The sequence below is a fragment of the Micrasema longulum genome, unplaced genomic scaffold (assembly GCF_059751315.1).
Source record: "Micrasema longulum isolate JH-2025_06_02 unplaced genomic scaffold, ASM5975131v1 h1tg000222l, whole genome shotgun sequence".
Classification (NCBI taxonomy): domain Eukaryota; kingdom Metazoa; phylum Arthropoda; class Insecta; order Trichoptera; family Brachycentridae; genus Micrasema; species Micrasema longulum.
Genome location: NW_028277427.1, coordinates 646769 through 669383, shown reverse-complemented (window position 1 = coordinate 669383; position 22615 = coordinate 646769). Strand labels below are relative to the sequence as shown.

At 29.8% G+C, this 22615-nt stretch overlaps 1 protein-coding gene across 1 annotated transcript in view; it reads right to left on the bottom strand.

Annotated features, from left to right (window-relative positions):
- The window catches only part of mmd (disintegrin and metalloproteinase domain-containing protein mind-meld), a 673422-nt gene that overhangs the window by 343801 nt on the left and 307006 nt on the right, over positions 1-22615 (bottom strand). The window lies entirely within an intron of this gene.

Here is a 22615-nt window from a genome sequence, read left to right as displayed (position 1 = left end):
TCCTATCTTAATGTTGATTGGTAAGAAAAAAATTGAACACCCTATTTTTCTTGCTACGAAAAAACCGCAATTATTTGAATTTCGAAATACTGTGGGAAAATATTTTTTCTTCTATTGTTGCGGAGTACGCAAAAACTTTCGGTCGGTGATTTTTGCGAAATGGTAGATTTTTTGCAAAGAAAATGTATTTTTACTATTTGAATGAGTTGTTTAACTCATTTTTATTAAAATTAAAAATAAAATTAGATTCGTTTTAATTTTTGGTAATTTCTTATTATTTTCCACATCTGCTCCAAATTAGAGCAAGTGGACATCACCAGACGCTTTTAGGAGACCTTATCGCCAGCCAGCACTCTCGCCGGCCTTTCAGGAGCAAGTCTTTCCGCAGGTGTGAAGAAGAGGCAAATTGGGATAAAACATCTGTAGCATTTGTCCAAGCTAGGTCCACCTACGCATCCTCAAGATGCTCGACATAGAAGGCTGCTGGGTTTGTTATCGGACTTTAATGTTAGTAATAAAGTCGAACAATCTTAAACCTGCTATTCTCATCAAGTACTTACTCTCAAAACTAAGAAATTAGGTGTTATGAGTTTTGGTAAGGTGCCAGGATTCGTACCTATGTAGGTATACTAGTATTACACAAGAGGTAAATAATCGGCATTTCGTTTCGATCTAGTACAAATTAAAGTTCCAGACAGTAAAAATAGTGTTAAAAGTTGCTCCAGCAATCCGTTAGCTGGTTGCAAATTCATTGTACATGCCAGCATCCTCAGTTTTGTGAACTCCCAAGTAAATTAAGTCACCAACTTTCTCGATCCTCTGCCCATTATCAGAACAGGATTTGTTGGGCATAATCTGGATGTATTCAGCATTAATATTAAATGTTTTTATATTATATTAAAAATAATCGACTTCTTCATTCATAAATATTTGACATCCATATTCATAAATAATATTTAATCCTCCGTTAATCTCAACACCTTCAAACTTTTTTTATTTCGGCTTATTTATTTTCAATATTTTTGATTTATTATTCTCTCGGCAGATTCTGTCGGTACAAATAATAAAACTTGATACAAACTGCTATAAACCACTTTTATTAAGCTTTACAATTTACCTCAAAACTCCAACCTGAAACATATAATATGAAGCAACTTGAGTTGAAAAACATCATCTCGTGAGACGACTGGGGGGTTTTTGTTGTGAAATTGCTTTCATATAGTTCGTATCTTCCTTTGTCCACATACAGAATAGAGCATCTACTGAATAAATATTTTTACAGTACTGGAGACATTCATTTTTATTTGGTGACACTGCCAAGATGACGGTCTCAAGAACAAATTCCGAATATTTTTCGGGTAAAACCCCACATTGTTAATTTGTTGATAAATCAATTAAATGATCGCCCATGATTGTTACACGCACGTTTTGAAAAATGCATATCTATGATAGCTATATGAAAATTGGAAGATGGAAAATGGAAGCGTTTGAAAGAGGCCTATATCCAGCAATGGAGTGATGAAGGCTGAAGAAGATGAAAATATGAACATTTGTCATTCTGATCACTCCATACAAGCAATAATAGTTAAGAATTTAAACCTTTTGGCATAGGAAAACAGTTTTTTTCGGGTTTCTATAGTTTTAATGAAAATTTTATGTCGGATTTATTTGCTGCCTTTTGGGTCCTAGTTAAGATGTTGCGTTTCTTACTGTGGGTAGGTACCACATTTTTGTCTCTGGCCCAACATATTCAATATTCAAAATTATTCAAATTCATATAGCAAAAGAACTTTTGTTAATAAACGAACTGTCAGTATTCATGTGCTAAGATATTCTCACTTCTCACCGCAATCGCGAATCAGTTACGTTTGCGATTAATAATTTATGTAATCCACTGTATCTTGTAATAAGAATAATCAAGAAACCACGTCAAGTGCCCCCCCTTCATGGACACCGGATCTGATCTGATCCTGACTGCCGTGAGACAAGTTCCGAACAATAAGGTACCAGAACCCCAGTGCAAGGTAAGAATTGCATTCATTGAATTAGGGTTCAGTGACAAAGCATAAAAAAAAACACATTCCGCGAACCAGACAATTACGAGCGTTCATCTGCCAACAGAAAAGTGGCGCGATCAACGGTGTAAATTATTTATAAATATACCAATCATTATCTAGAAAATCTCCATCATATATTTATGTTTTATCGGTAGATATTTCAGAAAAACTTAAAATTTTTGATGGGAAAACATGAAAATATTTACATGTTACATATTGTATGACATAAACCATCCAGCTTGTGATTCAATATTAGTTTTTATTTCATCATTCTACCAAAATATGCTCAATTTTGAAATTATTTTGTCCAAATATCTCGTAGGAAACAACATTGAAGAATTATGTAAGAGTACCTATTATGAAAAACGATCATTAGTAATTTATTTTGTTAAATTGTGTATGCGCAGCGGAAACACGATCTCATTAATTTTATATTGAAAAGAAAACATGTTTAATGTTGGGAGAAAAAACACAATATTTTGGTTATGTAAAAAATACTTGATTCTAAGAAAATCGTGTTTTGGTTTACATTAGGCCATTAGCAATCAATCAATGAATTAACCTTGGTTTAATAAAATGTGTGCGTGCAAATTTTTTTAAAATTATTTTTAATAATATATCGTTAGATATTTTTTTAATTTTTATGGAGTGTCAACTTTAACAATAAATGTTTTTTCTAATTTTATTTCATATTGCTAGATAAATCATTGACATCCGACTGAAAAGACCACTTTTGTAAAGGTTCCTTCTTATGTGTCTGTAGCTGTAGACTGTAATGAAAGGCATTACTTCTATGCAGACATTTATTCTTGGATGATTATTTTTTTAATAAAAAGGCTGTGGTACTGCTGGGACCCGATAAAAACGACTATTGTTTCGGGAGCTAGGTAAGCAAGGCAGAAGCGGTTTCAGCAGTAGCTCTACATAAAAACCAAAATTAGCATCATTGTGGCGTCATCCTTAGAAAAGGTTTCTTTAGTGTGGAGGATCAACTTTTAATAATTTTATTATTTTGTACAAAAAAAAACACATAGTTTGATAATAAAATAGAAAAAAAATCAAAATGCACTTTTAGAGGAGCACTTAATCTTTTGTATCAGTAGGTATATTGTAATTGAATTAAGTAAAAAATTGCAATAAAAGATGTAGAAAATATTCTAGTCAATTAAAAAATTTTCGTTAAGAGTGAGTGATTTCAAAAAAACATATACCTAAGAGTATATGTTTTTTGTACATGCAATTTGAACATACAAATAAATGATTTTCAATTCAATCATTGAAACTAGTAGACTTTTTCCTTCCAAACTCCTCTTCTCAAGAAATTGATTGCTTTAATAATTTAAAATAAATATAATTATTTAAATCCGATATAATATCTTACCAAATAATAAAAAAAAAGCAACAATGTTTTCGAATGTCCAAATGCTTGCAACCAGGCTGGATTTTCTCCCTAGGGAGTTGTTCGTATTTAAATTTGTTGCAAAAGAGAGGGAAAACATTTTTGAGCTGTCGTTGGCTGGTTTAAGTGGCCACTTTACACGCTGTGTAACATTTACCATTTTCTCATTTCCTCAATTCTTCCATATGTTGACTTTTGTAAAGTAAAAGAGCAGAAACTTTTATCATGTGGGTGAGATTCATCCGGCTAAACCAATTCACCTACTAGGCAACGCCTGAAAATAATTTTTCAAATTTGTACACTTCTTCTTTTACCAGGTAGTTAATTCAACAATATTTTAAGTGTGTCTTTATGCTTGTAGACTGGCTGTATTTTCTCCCAAGGGTGTTGATCATATTAAATTTGTTACAACAGGGAGGGAAAACATTTTTGAGAAGGGAATATAGAAGTCTAGGAATTGCAGGGCATATGACCTGTAATTGGCTAGATTAAGTGGCCACATTACACAGGTCATAAGCTTTGTAAATGCTTAAACTCTCATATTCCCTTCTCAAATATGTTTTTACTCTCTGTTGTAACAAATTAGAAAAAAAAACATTTTAAAAAGTAACATTTTACAAATAAACAAGAAAACAAATAAAATTTACCTCCAATACATTTAGATGTATTGCATTCTACTATTTGTATACATACAGTTGTTAGCATTGTCTTATATTTCAAAATAACAAAGTTACATGATTCACATACCTATAGATGGAGAAAACAAAATACTTTACGTCCTATGAACGGTTTTATGTTGATAAATGGTAGTTCGTGACTTCAGCGCTGTGTCATGAAAGCATAAAATACTTTTCCAGTCAAATGAAGCAGCAATAAGCTTACAAAAACACACAACTGCGTTTTCACAATAGTAAACCATATTTTATTGCAGTATTTTCACATAAAATCTTCAGACTTCTCCATTGTAAGATTCAATTTATTTTTCGTAAAAGGAATACAAAAAAGAAGCGTAGCAAGTATATTTTACAATTGCTACCTCAATAAAAGTATTCATTCATTTTCACAATACAGGTATCCTGGAAAACCCAACACTTAGATTTCTTTACTCGTGGTTTTATTTAAACAGGAAATATTTTTTTAAAAGTATTAGCATCAAAACCGACCTCTTGTTTCTCAAAACCAAAACGTTAATAGATAATGAAATTACACATTTTAATTCGTTGCGATGAAAAATATTTTTTTACCTTCTGTGTAATCTTGAAAATACGAATTGTGTATTGCGATGTCATTTGCATATGGAAGCATTTGAGAACAACGGATAAAAGGATTCGTTTGATCTTCAATTACTCTTTTTGTTGTTTGTGAACCTGCATCCAATCAAACTTTATCTACTCAAGGCGTAAAATGGTTGGAAAATTAAACCGTTTTTTTTTTTAATAAAGCAACAAACTTTAAGCCTCGGTTACAATTAGTTTTTCCAGAACTGTATATTTATTATCATTTATAAATGATTATTTTATTTAAAGCATTATTTGTTTTGCATAAAATGTACATATTATATACAGTCAACAAACATATCTATGCATATGGGCGAGCATTGGTCAAAATTTTCTGTCCACACAATTTGTGTAAACCGATGCACAAAAAAATGTACATGAACATTTATAATTTGGACTAAATACGATAATTTGTATCAAACTCTTAATTGTGTTCATTAAATCCATTTCAAAAGCAAAGCATTTCCGGGTTCAGCTCGTATTATATAAATAGTAAAATACACTGTCGCTCTCTCCATGGTATACACAGTATCGACGAAAATATTTTATAACGTTTTGAGTTAAAAAGATTCGACAAACACCACCATACGCCGTTTTAATATGTGTCCTAAATGCATTTAATTATTATTCAGTGGTTGTTAAAGGATCAGTGGAGATTAGGAAAAGAATTAACCTTCTAACTCCCTCTTGATCCTTTAAGGTTCAATTCCTGGGAAGGTCGACATGAAATATTGATTTAAAATGAACAGGTGTCGTAGCGCAGTTGGCCAACTGTAAAACTGGCATCGCGGGTTCGATTCCCGCCAGTCGCAAGAAAAAAACCAAAGAAATATTATTTTCTCAATTGGTCTGGTTGTTGTGGTATATTTCAAAAAACCTCCTTCCATATCCGCTCTTCTCCAATTGCTGACAAGCCTCTTAAAATAGAGGCAAAAAGAGTTATTCTTTTTTTAAAATATTTTACAAAGATAGTCACACTGCAGTATTATTTTGTTCCTGGACTTGCACCTTGGCGTAAGATTGATCACTTGACTTTTGTGTAACGAATGCAGTACTCTATAAACCATCTGGTGTGGATAGAAAAATGGTGGTGATAATAAAACATTTTTTTTTTTAAATGTATGTAAAGTGATCACGTAATTAAAAATAAATTTAATTGATAACTAGTGCGTTAGTATTATATCTGTGGCTAGATCTATACGGTCGGATATCACATTTTTTCTTATCTTCAACATTTTGTAGAGAGTCGGTAGCAATTTAAAATGATATTTTTTTTAGTTGTTAAAGTATTTATTGATAAAAATAAACATTGTTAGGTTGTAATGTATTTCTCACTGGGAAATCCTGTGCCGAGGAATACATTTAACAAGTTTTTTGACAGAGTATTTTTTTATTGTATTTTCATATACATATGTATCCAAATGCTCGTACAACAGAATTCAGTACAAAATATGTTTTTTTAATGTACATGCTTTTAGTTAATGAACTATTTAACGTAATAAAATTCAGTAAACAAAATATACTACATACATTTGACATGCTCTTTTACAAATAACTGTAATTTTTATAAAATTAATTTATACCTGTACTATAAAATTCAGTACATAAAATACATTTAAAACAATTTAAAAGTTTTGTGAAAGAATTCCCTTTTTTTATATTTGATTTAATTTTACATGCTTCCAAATTCAGCGTATAATGTTAACTACATACGTTTTACAAGTTCCTTGAGAAAAAATAGCTTATTAAATTTGATAAATAAATGTTACAATACAATTCATTAAGTACACACATACATACATACATTTGAAATGTTTTTAGACATAAAATCAGTTTGAGCGTGTTTTCATTTGATAAATATACTACAAAATAAACTAATTACACATTAAAAAACCAATTAACCTCGCTATGTCTGTTATGCTTTGCACTCTATTACTGATCATTACACCACTGCAGTTGGTTTAAAACCACAGTCGCCACTCGATAACTCGTCAAGCTACAATTTTTTAGTTCCACATTTTTTTTAAAACTACATTTTTTTATGTATTATTTAAACTCTTTATTAATTTTCTTAAAAAAATTCCAATAATAATAGGCTGTATTTTATATATTTTTTTAAATTCTGTCTACCTCAGAACAGGTGTTTACTATACCTAGTGATATTAAACAGTACTTCATATGTTTGCTTACATATAATTTTTTTCTTGCTTATTCGTATATTTTTTGACCTTCACTGATTTGCAAATAGAAAATAATAATTTTACGCTAACAATAAACGTCAATATTTGGCACTAAACTGAACTGAACTGATATATGTAACTATTTCATACACACATACATATGTGGTTATAATTTTTATTAATATTAACTTTAAACAAATCAAACAAATCATTAGAAAGACACGCCACAGAGTGGCTGAAAAAGTACTTTACTGTAATATTGCGATTAACGACATTAGTCCCTTTAAAGCAGAGCCACAGATATAACATTAAAACACCAACTTCACTTCATTTCTTAATTTTTTTTTTCCTGGATCCTATTCCTGTCTCCTTTTAAACTCCTTTCACGATACCACATCTATGGTTTCCTTTCATTATCATTTGTTTATTGTTTAAAGCAAGAGCATTTTATTAAAATATTTATACCTGTATTTACTCGTACTAGCTATATTGGACTTATTGATTGATTTGGTGTTTATTTTGTAGAACTCCATATTTAAACTTATAATTAGAAATCAAACACTGATTTGAGTCTACTGAACACTTTATTTTATTTTTACAAATATATACATATAAAAATAAAAACTTCGTGACAATTGTTTCGCCTTATTAGACATTTGTTTGAAAATACCCTAATAAGGCGAAACAATTGTCACAAAGTTTTTATTTTTATATGTTTATATTTGTAAAAATAAAATAAAGTATTCAGTAGACTCAAATCAGTGTTCGATTTATAATTATAAGTTTTTTTATATTGGACTTGTTAAGAACAGCCGTAGTTCGGGAATATATATAATTTTTTCAGTGCAGATTTCAAACCAATATACGATTTCTATTTTCAGTTGCCTAGAATAAAATTGCTTTTGGCAATTAGTCGGCCAAATCGCTTATAATTATTGTACTTTAACTTTTAAAATATATCATACTTTAATAACTTATTAGTTTTCAAGATTTTGATTCCAATAAAAAAGATTGAACTGATAAAAAAAAAAAAAAAGAAACTCTTCCAACCTGATCTAGTAATTATTTTAAGTGCACCTGTGTTCTCTTTGACATCCCGTCTCTGTCTATAAGCAAATCATCGCAATTTAAATGTTTAACCGTGTTTCCATACACTCGACCCGGTTGTCAAGTGCTCTCAGTCTTACGGAAAACTGCGAGATCTAAAGGGGACCCTGTACGACTGCCTTTGAGAAAAACTAGCAATCGAAGCTCCACGAAGCGTGGCAAAGTAGTAATTCTTTGAATTTAAGATGTGTGAGAATTGGGAACGTCTTCAATTATTCTAAAAATCTACTTTTTCTTTGAACTCGTAGATCTAGTTTCAAAAGCACCTGCAATCATATATAAGATTTTTTTGTGTTATTACATACATGAAATTTAGGATATAAAAAATTCCATATTTAAGTAAAAAACTTATTTTAAAACATGACAGTCCAATATTGACTGATAAATTTAATATACAAAAAAAAATGTAAACAATTTTTTTGTATTGTATTTTAAAGTAGAAAATTCGAAAATATCCACAAATATCTGTTACTCTTTAATTCTTTCTTGTGCACACTAATTTTTAGGTAAATCTTTAGTTTGGTTAAATTTTTAGCAAATTATTACTTTACCTTACTATCAAAAGATATAAAAAAAGATGAAATTGTTAAATTAGAAATTATTTTCTGTTGGATTGAATGATTTTTCTAATCTTAATTGCAATACCAATCCTCTACATTTCCCAGAAAATGAATTTCATCGATAAAAAGAATGTATATAAATACGTTAGCATAAAAATGTTATATACGAGTATATTTATTCACTCAATTTTTTATAAAAAGATAATATTCCTTAGCTATTAATCCACCAAAACAGTAATCTATTTGAACTCAAAAATATGGTCGCATGTTTGCTATTTATATTTATTATCTTAATATTTATTTATTATTTACTAGAACACAATACAAAAATAATGTAAATGAATACCTCGATACGGGTTATGCCCAGTAAGGTATTCATATAGAAAAGGAAAAATATAAAGTTTCGTATGAAATATATAAACAAAAATAAATCCCCCACCAAGCACAAGAGGTTTCATTTTTTGGATGTAGTAATCGTTTCGTTCCTATTTCTTTTGTTTTATTTTTTTTTCAATTTATTAAATAAATAACTTTCTTTAAAAAGATTATAATTCAGGGGTAAATATTCAAAAATAGTTAATATCAAATTTCATAGTTCAAATCTTAATCAGTGAGACAAAATAATATTATTTATTCAAAACGTATTTTTGCCATATAAAATATGTTCTTAACTCCATACATTTAAGAAAATAGTATTGTTAAAAACAAGTTTTTGTAACAAATCACTTTTCAAATTAAATCTGTTATATTTTTCAAACTTTGAAATGATCAATTATAAGTATATTTGATATTTATATGTTCCATAAATGTGTCTGTTGCATAGATACGAAAATAATGATGTGTAAAGATTGATTTTCAACCAAATCACAAAGAACTTTTTTCGTTGTGAATACTGTATATTTCATACGATTTTGTGAGACCGTGATATTTAATGTTATAATTTATTTAAATTTCCAATCTAAAAAATTATAAATAGTCATTTTTAATTAGGTTTCGTTATTAGGATCACCAAAATGAGAGGTAGTTTAACAAGGTCGAATTACGACGAGAACCAAAATAGATTACAAATTGGATTACTGAAACATATTAGATCCGTAACGTTTCTTGTAAAATGGTAATCTCAGCAATAAATAAATAAACCCGTGTAATATTGTGTTGACACTGAAATGCTCAAGTTATGTAGCATTATGTAATCACGTGTCAGATATCGGATAACATAATAAATGATTTCGAAAACAAATATATTTTCTTCCTGATAAATAAAATACGTTATCAAAAGTGTATTTTCGTGATCCTTTCACAGTTTCAGTGTCGATTTTTGTCTTCGGGTGAGAAAACAACGAACAGAAATGGAAGTTTGATACGAGAAAGGGGTGAATGAGCAAGGGCAAATATAGAGGGATATTAGGAATTTAAAGGATTGCAGAAGGCGTTGTGCTCAAATATTTTTTCAGGATACAAGACCTAAAAAAGTTCTTCGTGTTTTGAGCGCGTAACAAGGTATTGGCAAACATTTTGTCATTGTGACGTAAACACGCACAACGTTATTTTATAGACGCAGAACTTCAATTATCCGAACTTCTACTATCTGAATCGCTGATCAGAATGACTCTCAGAATTTCGGAAAAAAAAATAAGATGGAAACGTACTGCGATCCGCAAAATAATAATTCTGTCTACGCTCGCTATTGTCCTTTTATTCACTGTTCGTTAAACAGCTTACTTTTCGCAATAACTTTCATTTACAATACGCAGCGTACAAACTGTTCTTATATACAGGACTTGTAATTACGTTTAACATTTAAAAGTGTTGCCTTTTCATTTAATCAATTAAATGCTCTTTTTTAAGAATAGTTTTTTTTACCATTTTCAGCATACGAGTACATCCAGTAATGAATTAAAATAAGCCGTTTTTACGGAAAAAATCCAATTACCCGAGTTTTTGATTATCCGAATGGGGTCCGGTCCAAATATATTCGGATAGTTGGAGTTCTAATGTTCTTCATGTAAAAGAAACGCTGTAAAATTTGAGATTTATTTTATTTTTATGATTACCGTAAAGTCAAATATTGATTAAAATAATATCTTTGTGAAAATGATATATTATGTTGTTTTGATTAAAACATAAGTTTAACATTTGTAAAATTATTAACTTATTTGGAATATTACATAAAAAACGCATTAAATAAAATTAAAAATTAAACAATGAATTATTTGTTTTCAATTCAAACCATATTGTTGAAAATGGAATTAAATGAGTAACACATATTTATTACCTCTTTTAAATCTAAAGGCGTAGAAAGAAATTTACCCAAAAAACTAGGTACTTACGTCTTTATCCGTTTTTGTAAAGTAAATTTATAATTCAGGCCTTTAAAAATATTCCATAAAATGATCCATATACTTATTTTCCTTCTGTATTATCATATTCCTTGATTTTATGAGATCTTTCAGACTTATAGGGCGGTTCGTCTTATCATTGAATAAAAAAGATGAACGAGAAATATCAGATCAGGGAAAAGGGGGTGAGTTGTCACATGGGGTACAATGCAAGGTGGGAATTATGAGCGGGTTATGTAGAGGACAGGTTAATAATGACGGAAATCCCTCTTGTGAGAAACGCCACGTGTCGTAGATAAATCATTTTGATAATAGCCGTCTTCCATTGCGGTTGTTATAAAGTTTTTCTACTCTGCAGTTCCATGAGACTATTTACAATAAAAGTAATCTAATATTGGGTGAATTTCGAACTCGTTGTGTAATTGAGGGCATTGGAAGCTAAAACAACAACCCCCAAAAGAATTTTTTTTTGGTTATGATGTCATTTTGTAGTTTATAAACTTAATTTTTATAAAAATCATGAATTGAGTTGCAAATGTTGTTTTAAATTCTATTTCTGATGGTTTCAATAACCATCAACCATTTTGTTCGACCGATGACAGGCTTGAGATTAAAATTTTCAAAATGGCCATGCCATACAAATATAAAGACAGTTTTTTGAATTCGTGTTACTATTAGAGCTAATTTATAAGTACATTAAAGTTTATGTTCAGTAGAAATATAATTTCTTACTTTCTTTGGCATTAGTGTAGCAGTTTTTGTTATTTTTTATCGAAAACACTAAAACGGGAATTTGCTATTTTTGCTTCCAATGCTCTCAATTGTTGTTGTCATTAAATGATAGTAAATTTTACTTCAATAATCATCACCATTTACACTTTTGCACTTTCGATGATATGTTACATAAAGGTGAGGTAATCTTTCCGACACTTCAGATGCCATATCAAAAGCAATGAAATATTGCAGCTTAAACAACCTTTAAAATCAATATTTGACATGCACCCTGCCAGGAATTGGACCCAGGACCTCAAGAATGGTTGGTGAATGCGCCACTTAATACACAGCGAGGCGGACTTATCTTCACTCAATTTCTATATTCAAGATTTTTATCTAAGAGCAACAATCAAGTCGAAAATACTCGTCCAGTTTTCTGGTTCTATTTCACATACAGAACTGTATTATTTATCCACCTAGACACAGAAAAACAAATATAATATAAATAGATATCTAAAAAAAATAGACAATTTGTAAAGATTATCGGCCTCCGCGGTGACGTGGTCAAGACGCTTGACTCACAAACGGAAGGTTCCGGGTTCGATATCCGGTTAGAACACAGAAAAATAAATGTGATTTTTCTCAAGCCTGGGTGTTTTGTGATGTAATTCACCACTGTAATTGGGCCTCTTTGCCTCTTGTGAAGCAAAACAATTTTTTTTCTTTAATATTATATTTATTTACTTAGTCTTATATATATATTTACATATGTACGAGTATTGGGGATTTTTAAAAATATAAAAATACTTGAATAGAGGGAAAAAAGAAATATAAATATGTAAAGCTATTTGATGTCATTTAAGATAAAAAAAAACTAATATGGTGTAAAAAAAATGATGGTTATTGTCATATGCCGATAATTTTTTGTAGAATGTAATTCGTATTAGAATATAAAAAATGGTTATCTAAACTAAACAAATATTTGACAGAAAAAGAACCATTTATTTTTTATTTTTACATTAACGTAACTTTTTTTAAAATCAGGAACAAGAATGCTCAATGAAAGTCATTTGACTAAAAAGTGAATACATAGAACTCTAACAAAGCAATTTAAAATATAAAACCAATTTTTATACTTTTATTATATAAACCAAAAAAAACAAATTTATATTACTTTTATGTTAACTGATCACATGATTTAAATATTATTATTTTTAAAATAAGTATGTTACTCATATTTCAATTAAATAATATATACTTTGTGAACATGCATCGTATTACTTCGTAAAGACATCGATGCAAGAATAATTTCACTTAGGCTGCTCATAAAGCTCAAAACGTAAGCTTTCTGGCGTCACGATTTATATTAGCATAGAAAATATTAAGTGAAATAATGGTGTTGTTTGAATATCCTTAACCACCCTCTCTGTCTAAGGACGCTATTATTAGGGGCGGCTGTCCTTTTGAAGGCTGAAAAAATTCAAGTGGTTTCAAGTTTTATTTTCAGTGGCTGGATAAAGCGTATGACCTGAAATAGGTACTGAAAATGGCGGCAAGATGGCAACGGAAGTAAAAGTTTCAGTTAACGCAGTGCTATTATTTTGCGCTCAAACTTCTAACACTTTTTGCGAGTTTCAAAAGGTTCAGGGACTTTTGACAACATTATAATCTATTTAATTACCTTTGACCCCACTGACAAGGGAAAAATATTTAAAAATGCAAATTTATTTAACTTAAGAACTTCAACAAACATTTGGACAAAAATGGGATTAAATTGAAACCTTTTTAATATTCGATAATTTTTTTTGTAAGTTTGAATGATCAAAGTACATTTTAATATACTGTTTTTTATTATGAACGTTAAATATGAGTTTTGAAAGCGGTTCTACAAGATAATATTTCATTGTTCCTGGACTGGCAACGGAAACGAAAGATCTTACTTCCCATGCAACAAAAATGACCCAAAAAAGCTGAAAATAGGGTGTGAATGCAGTGCCTTGTGCAAAATAGGGAAAACATGATGACAATTGTAAATTAATTTTTTTAACATTGAGTTGTTGGGGGGTTTAGGGAGAGATAATAATATATTTAAAAAAGTACAACTGCTTAAATTTATTTGATAATTCATTAAAATTAAATTTACATTTAGCGACTTTCTAATTTCTAAATTTCATTTTTTAATTTACACTTTTACATTGTTTGTATTCTATTTTTTATACAGAATAATGTTCCCTCACTGGGGTGTCCCGTGCCAAGGGAAACATTTTACAAAATGTGAAACATGCCTTAAATTAGTTATTTAACAAAGTTTACATAATAATAATAATTAAAATAGGTAGTTAATCTAATCAACCTAATTATCATTAACATAATAAACAATATAAAGTAAAATAATCATAATGATCATAACCAATTCATCCAGACCAATAGATCAAATTTCATAAACAGTACACACATTTTACCTATTTGGCTTGATTCACTCATCGATCCGTGCGCAACCCACCTCCACTATCCATTTCTTAATAGCTATTTTATATTGAGAGTAATAACTAACTGTCCTTATGGACAATGGAAGTAAATTGTACACTTTAACCGAGTAGTAGGCCAATCCTCTTTGACCGAAGGTTGTATTTTTTTTTTGCAGTATCAGGGTGTAGTATCTAGTAACTCTTGTATTTGTAACGGAAGGTAGAGAATAATATATATTTATGTGCATATAGTAACAGAGCTTGACATAAAGTTGTTTTATAGATTTTACATTAATATTTTCGAATATACCAAGGGAGGTAGTTCTGATAGGGACTCTTAAGATAATTTTTATAAAAGCTTTTTGTTCGATTATTATTTGTTTGATCAGTGTGTCATTTGCACATCCTTTAGGAAGTTACTAAGTTCACTTCCTTTTTTGTTTGAGTGTAAATTTTTGATACCGTTTTGAAAGTTTAATGAATGAGTGTTGATAAGAATTCGTTAACCGAAACCCGAAAAATTGTAATTTTTGAGACACCCGATTTGTTCGTTTACCCTTATTTTTGGCGTTTGTGGTATTTTTCCTTTATCAAACCATATCCTCTTTCATTTTCCTAACATTCTCAGTCACACTCACTTACTCCTTGCCGTGTACATTCAATACATATTAAGTTTGTTTGCGATTAACCCTGAAGATAGCGATGTGCTTCCGAAACTAGTTAAATATTTAATAATAAAACGGTGCAAAAAACACCAATTGATTTTAAATGTTGATCTATTGATTTAAGAAAATGATTCCGTCACACGAAGCTATCTCTTTTCCATGAACCTACAGTTCACACCAACTATGCACAGAACTCTCCTCTGATTCGCTTAAAGCGTAATTATATATTTTTTTCAATAACATAGACATATTTAACTGCAGTCAACTCACTTTAAAAACCAAAATTAAAAAACTATTAAATGAAAAAAATTATGTTTCTTTATAAAAAAAAAATATTTTTACATTATAAATTTAAGTTGTTTCTATTTACTCATATCAAACACACACTCACCCTGTCCATAAACCTACCCTCACATCCATATCTAATCACACACATATTCACATACCTACCAAAACCACTCCACTTTTTTACACATGCATCCTCAAACAAAAAAAAAACTCGCACACATGCACTTTTATGAATTATATCTAACTGAACTGCATTTTTATAATTGTATTTATGTGGAAAACTAATTTGGCTTTATTTTATGTTTTTTTGTATAATGTTGTGCATATTTATTTGTATTGCTGTTGTTTTTCTGAATAAACAAAAAAAAATGTTTATTGAGATTTTTAAGACTTTTTTTCTAACAAAAAAATAAAATATTAGCGTTCTTATAATTAACCTAAATTTCTGTTTTGGTGGCCATTTTAACGAGTTGTAAATAAGTCACTATTGGAAAATGGTATTCAAGTTGGCATAAAGTGGGGTTCGAACGTCGGCCCTCTGATTCGCGAGTCCGCAACACTAGCCACGGGACCACAACCCGATTCACTATTTTACGATTTTCTTATGACGTTTATTTATTCATTCAAAATGACACTAGCTTAAATAAAAGTGAAGTTTATAAGGCTTTTTAGGTTGTGCCCGTGTCAAGCCATAATAGTAAAATTATTTAGATTAAAATAAAATGACGTGTGATGCAATAAAATAATAATCCAGAAAAACAAGGTATAAGTGATAAAAAATAAAACCAAAGAATACAATTTAAAAAAGAAAATAAGACATTAGTATTAAAATGTAAATTATAAAAATTTAGATTAATACAAAATCAAATAAACTAAATAAAAGTATCATTGAAATCAACGAAATAATAGTATAATAGTAAAATATAGTAGTACTGAAATAAAAATTAAACAAATAACTCTTTTTTAAGTAGGCAGGTTACGCCTCGCGTGGACCTAATCAACGGTAATCGTGGCACTTTCCGAGCGCCGGAAGTGCGGAAGAGGCAAATCTCGCTCGATCAGAATTTATTTTTCTTCGCACACAAGAGGCCAAGAGGCCTAATAACAGTGATGAATTACAGCGCAAAACACCCAGGCTTAAGAAAAAGCACATGATTTTTTAAATGTTTTTACCGGGAATAAAACCCAGAACCTTCCGTGCGTGAGTCAAGCATCTCAACTTTTACACCACGGATAACGAATATTTGATCTAAGGCGGACGGATCAAATGAATTAACACTGACATAAATTCACATTCATATAAAAATCCGTAGGAATGTGTAAATAATTTTTCGTGCTTTGCTCGGCTTCTTCGAATTTAGTCGAATGAGCGTTTAATTTTTAAGCGTGACGGATCAGAGTTATTCAATGTCAATAAAAGAACCCCAAAAAAGCTTTCACTTTAAAAAAAACTTAATGAACTTATGGGCATATTACCAATTTCTTTACAGAAAATATATAAATTATTCAATATATTTTTATTGAAACATGTTATTATTGCATTTGAGTATGTAAATAAAGGAACGAAATTAAAATACAAAAAGCAATTGGAGTAATAAGCATTTTCATTTTATTTTCAATAACGTCCTTCAAAACGAGTTTTCGAAAATATTTGTCGTGTACACAAAAAAGATTTTATTTTTCGTTTAAGAGCCTTCATTTCTTTGTATGTAAATTGAAAGGGAGTTAGCTCGCAATGTAAATATATAGGACCTGGCAAAGAAAGCTTGCATTTGATCTCATAATTCCCAGAGAGAAAGCTTTTAAGGAAAAATCTCTAAACCTGAGACGAGCGGAAGCAAAAACTCACTTTAAATGAAACACTTAAAAATATATTTACACCGCGAATAAAACTGTTTATTTTATGATTAATAAAACTTTATGTTTATCTAAATGTTGAGAGACAAGTATTGGATTCAAACCTTTGACAAGTCTGTACAAATTGACATCCAGGTGGGTGAAATAAATCTGATTTTTACATTTTTAAAGTTGGTTTACCACTACAATGTGTTAAAGCATAAGAATGATCACCTTACCAAGAAATGTTCAAGTTTGCATTTGGTGTACTGACGCATTGCGTTTTGAACCATAGGGTGCGATCAAGTTTGATGGTGATGATGACAGTAAAACCACTCCCTCTATTTACCCGAAAATCGATTTAAAGGTTGAATTCGTTTCTCTCGTACTAGTCAAACATTTTTTGTCGAAAATTGCGCAAATAAAAATATTACGAAAAATATGAAAAACATTTAAAAGAAAGGAATATAGAAGTCTTATACCCGTATGCAGAGACAAAACTTAAGGTGAAGAAAGTACATTACAATCTCAAATGTGGAGAATAACCCGAAGGTGAAAACGATAGAATGTACTTTCCTCACCTTAAGTTTTGTCTCTGCATACGGGTATTAGTTTCTACAGGAATACTGAATTGTCAATGGCTGGTTAAAGTGTCCACTTAACACTTTGTGTAACATTTGTCACATATCCGTTGTAATATGTTGATATTAAAAGCTCTTTAGGGAGTTGACTCCAGTTTTTGACTCCAAAAATTTGGACAAACTCAAAACGTTGTTGATGCGTTGAATACACCTGATCCAAGAAGCATAAATATTTCAAAAAACTTTTAGGTGTTGCCTGCCTGATATGTAGGTGAAATAATTCAATCAGGTGAATCTCACCCGCATTGATGAAGGGTTCAGCTTATGTGGCGGCCTCAGGCGGCCTCCGTGGTGTAGTGGTCAAGACGCTTGACTCACGCACGGAAGGTTCCGGGTTCGATTCTCGGTGAGAACACAAAAATTAATAATGTGGTTTTTCTCAAGCCTGGGTGCTCTGTGATGTAATTCACCACTGTAATTAGGCCTCCTGGCCTAAATTAAATCAATGGACAGGTTATTTAATAAACCATTATGGGTTGTATATAAACAAGTATTAAAAATTTAATTAAATTAAGGAAAAAAAGTATGATAAAAACAACATAGGTTACAAATTGTCAACAACTTAATAAAAGAAAAAAAAATATAATTGTTATCTCAGAGCGACAAGAGACAAGACATTTTTGCCTTGTCGGTAAGTTATATCTTTCAAAAAGTGAGCTAATTATTTTTCTTTTAAATAACTCTCTTTGCTGTACCATCAGCCGAACTGTCTTTGGACACTTCATTGTAAATCCTGAATATTCTTGGCATCAGTAAAAAGAAGCCAATGTTTGTTCTGTAATTTCCCAGCATTAGAACGAGTGGCGCGATTTAGAATATGGATGTGAATTTGAGATAAAATATCTTGAGCATACATCTTACCGGATAAAATTTCATGTAAAACTGTTAATAAATCTAAAGTTCTGGTGAATTTTAGGCTGAAATATAAAAAAATTCCAGTCACTCACAGTAATTAAATAAAGTATTGAGTAAATCGTTTCATAGGCATTTGTTCTAAGAGATTTACGCTACACGAATTCAATTAGCTTTTTATAAATATCGTAGAGGAGATTTTAAGGAATTAAACTATAAAATGTTCCTGACCCAAGGGTAACTGCAGCAATTGAGCTTTTGAATGGTTTCGATATTCGTAAAATTAATCCGCCAGTTTTGGAAGGTTTTTTGTATACTCGTATTGTCGATATGATGATTGTATTAAGGTCTAAAATCTAGTGTGCCAAGCTCTCTTATAGTTGAAATACTTTTAAATATATTGTTATCGAGTTTGTATGTGTAATTAGTGGTTATTATTTTATTTTGTAAATTGGATGATTACGCATTAATGTTTATTGAAGTGGTCATTGTCGTTGCACCATGTGACTAACGTACCAAGATATTTTTATAACTCATGACAGTTTTGATTTGTTTCTATAGTTTTAAAGATTTTAGGGCATCAGCAAACAAAAGGAATTTAGAAAATTTTAAGCTCTTTACAATGTGGTTAGTAAATATCATAAATGGTTAAGGTCCAAGGTTTGATCCTTGTTGTTTATATTGTGTATTGTAGTTATGTAGTAGGGATGATCAGAAAATCAACTAATTACTAATAGATGATCAAATAAAGGCAGGATGATGAATGAGATACCCAGTGTCTAGAGTTGCCATTTAAACCAACCAACGACAGGTGATAAGCCATGTAGATGTCTAGTCTACTATTTTTCCTTCTACGAAATGTTATTTATCTTTGTTGTAATATTTTGATATTAAAAACTCTTTAGGGGGTATGCAAAAGTTTTGACAAGTATGTAACTTTATTTTATAGATGATGATGACAATACGTAGTATTATCAACGAATTGACAACATCCAAATAAAACGTAGATACAAGGGCTATTTTTAACTTCTGCTACACAGGATAGGCCATGCGGCGTGTTCAGAGGTCAAGCAATCTCCTAAGAGGGTTCTGTATTAAACGCCTGCCCAGGGAAGGAGGGGTGCGTCGTCAAAGTTAAAGCGATTGATTATGTAAGTATATAAGAGTAGGAGCCGCGACAAATGACATATTGATGTGAAGATACTTTTTTGAAGGTCTAACGATACTATGAACCCAAAATAAATACTAAAACAAAAATACCATTCAATATTCCTCTTTTGCATCGTCGTATTGCATAGTTTTCCCCTGTAATCAAAACATTGGTTTACTTTCCCCTTTTCAACATTATTTTAAAACCATAATATTGCTTTACTGGTAGATTATTAATTAACCTGCTTTTGAAACTTAAAACTACAGTTTTAAACAAAAGCATGACTGGAAATCTTCAAAAGTTTTAATCAACGAATTTTCCTCTTTCAGTCTTTAATACTGAATCAGTTGAAACATATTGGTGAAGCTTACATATGTTAAGTTTTATCATTAGTCCTTTGATGATAAGTTTTTTTTTGACTTACACATATCTTTTAAGAAAATCTCTTAAGCGAAGTGAAAAATATTGTTAAAAATTAAATTTATTGTTTCTATATTACAATGTTTTTCTGTCATTTTTATGTACAATATACATAAAATAGGAAACAAAGTATTAAAAAAATAAGAATAATTACATAGCAATTAAAATAATATTATCAGTAAGAATAGTACACAAAAAATCCCACAAACGCGTGGCCTGTTCGTGGGTACACAAGAAATGTTTGCTCCTTTAATAAATAGACAGGTTAAATATTTTTGTAAAACATAAGAAAAAAAAAAATTTTCTTTAAAAGATTAAAAGTAATAAAAGTAACTTTTTTAATAAAAAAAGGAAGTGAAATATAAAAAAAACAACGATATACCTTGTTATTAAAGGGCAACAAAATATATGGTAGAAAAAAGAGTTAATAACTTTAGTTTGAATCCAGGATAGTGCGTGTTTTTTAAAAGAAGGAAATTTTTTAATAATTTGTCATGTTATGTGTTATTTGTTTTGATTAACGCCTTTAGTGCTTTTACATATATTTTTAGAAAATAATATGCAGGCACACAAGCAACATATATTTGGACGAATACCATAAGACATTTTATAAAAGCATTTTAAGAAAATAAAAAGTAATAAAAACTGTTAAAAATTAAGTGTAAAGATAAAACAAAATATATTATTTGATCAAAAACAAACAGCGTTGAGTAGCAAATTTTTAAAATGTATTAGAATTATATTATCGTAAATATGAAAATATCCGCAAGTGATCAAACTGTAAGCTCGTTTACCAACCATACACGATGTTTCAGATTGAATTCTCGAGATGATTGTTAAGAAATATTTACGTATAAAGATGTTTTACACTATAATATTTCATAGTCCCAGTACTGGCATCTGAAGCGTAGTACTGATCATCTTATCGTCATGTAACGAAAATTAACAGGATACGCTGCGATTGGTGTACTAATGCAGTGCCCTATCCATCATTAAGTGAGGAAAGGCAATAATAAATTTAAAAAAAGTTAATTATAATAAAGTTTTATTTGTTTTATAAAGAATCTGACCAATTTTTATTTTTAAAATTTAAATCATACTTTATTTATGTTACTCTGTTTTGATTTTTATGCTAATTAAATGAGAAGGAATTTTGTTTTTAAAACTGAATAACTTCAATTTAAATGCGTTTTAGTAAATAAAGTTTTATACATTCAAGTAAACGATGGACGCTCTAGTTTCTTAAAAGGGAGTTTGTCTAACGTAACCATCGCCATCCCACGAAACAATGCAATATAGTCAGCATCCTTAATCTCTTTTAGCAACTCATTGAACATCTTAAATGCTTTTTATTTATTTTTAGTTCAAAAATATTTTTTACTTTTAAATAAATATGTTTGAAAAAAAAACTAATTTACTCAATTTCTAAAAATATTGGGCCTGTTTTAATACGGGGTGAAGATACGTATTACATAATTTAGCTTATATTAGGATTTTATTGTGAAACTCGTAAACAGATGCCTTATTTCGGATACCAAGTACAATGTCTAATATTCTCCATTTCTATCTAGCCGGTAGAACCTCTTCATATTACGAACTTAACCGCATCGCACGAGACAAAAAGGAAAGAGAAGTATTAATAAATAATTGCTTCTGTGACCTAACAATGTTAAGGGTTAAAACTGTGTGGCTAAGGAATCCTATTATTGTACCGGTCAGCAATTGTTGCGGTAAGATTTACAAATGTTCATAAATTTGATTCGTAATGTTTTTTATAAAACGTTATTAATGTTATTTGAATTATTTAATACTTTGTCTGCTATTATGGTATAAAAAGAGATGCATTATTTGCCTCAACATTGTATATTATCAGTTTATTAAAATACAACCTATCTTTTGGGAATCAAAATGTTATACGAACGTTACTTAAATACGATTCATGACATTTTAAGATTTTATTTATTACTTCAGATTTATAATATAACAGCATAGTAATACTTGAGTACAACAAAAAAATTTCATTTTTTTTATTTTGTCACGTATCACATAATCATATTTTATTTTATGTATTTTTTTAAAAACGGATAAAATGTGTTTTTAATGAACAGATTTTAACATTATGTACATGTTAAATGGGTGTAAATAAATAATTATTCATAAAAACTGTTGTCCATCTGAATTTTTCAAAAATTTTTATGCAGAGTATAAAAAACAAAAACCTTTTTGACTTTCAAAAAAACTGATTTTTAAAACTTATTTAAATTTTAAAAATTCAAAATATTATAAAAAATATTTTTCTTTTTAAAGAGTTTTTGTTTAAAGGCTAAAAACATTTACTTCCGTTTATACTAAAAAAAAAACATCAAGTTTTTAATCACTGGAAACCCTAATGCCCTTACTATTATATTTTTGTTTGTTTTATTAGTCAGCATAACACAAAAAGGTTCGGGGTCTTCATTAGAGAGACGTAGAACTGAGATGGACCTTATATGCATTTTCAAAATACTGAATGCCATAAGTGATGTTACATCTCTGTTGGAACCAATTTCTTTTCATGTTCTCAACCATGTCACCAGAAGTCAAAATCTGTTATTTATTAAATCTTCTAAAAGCAATCTTTGTTTTTATGCCCCAATGTCCAGAATGTGTAGATTAATCAATT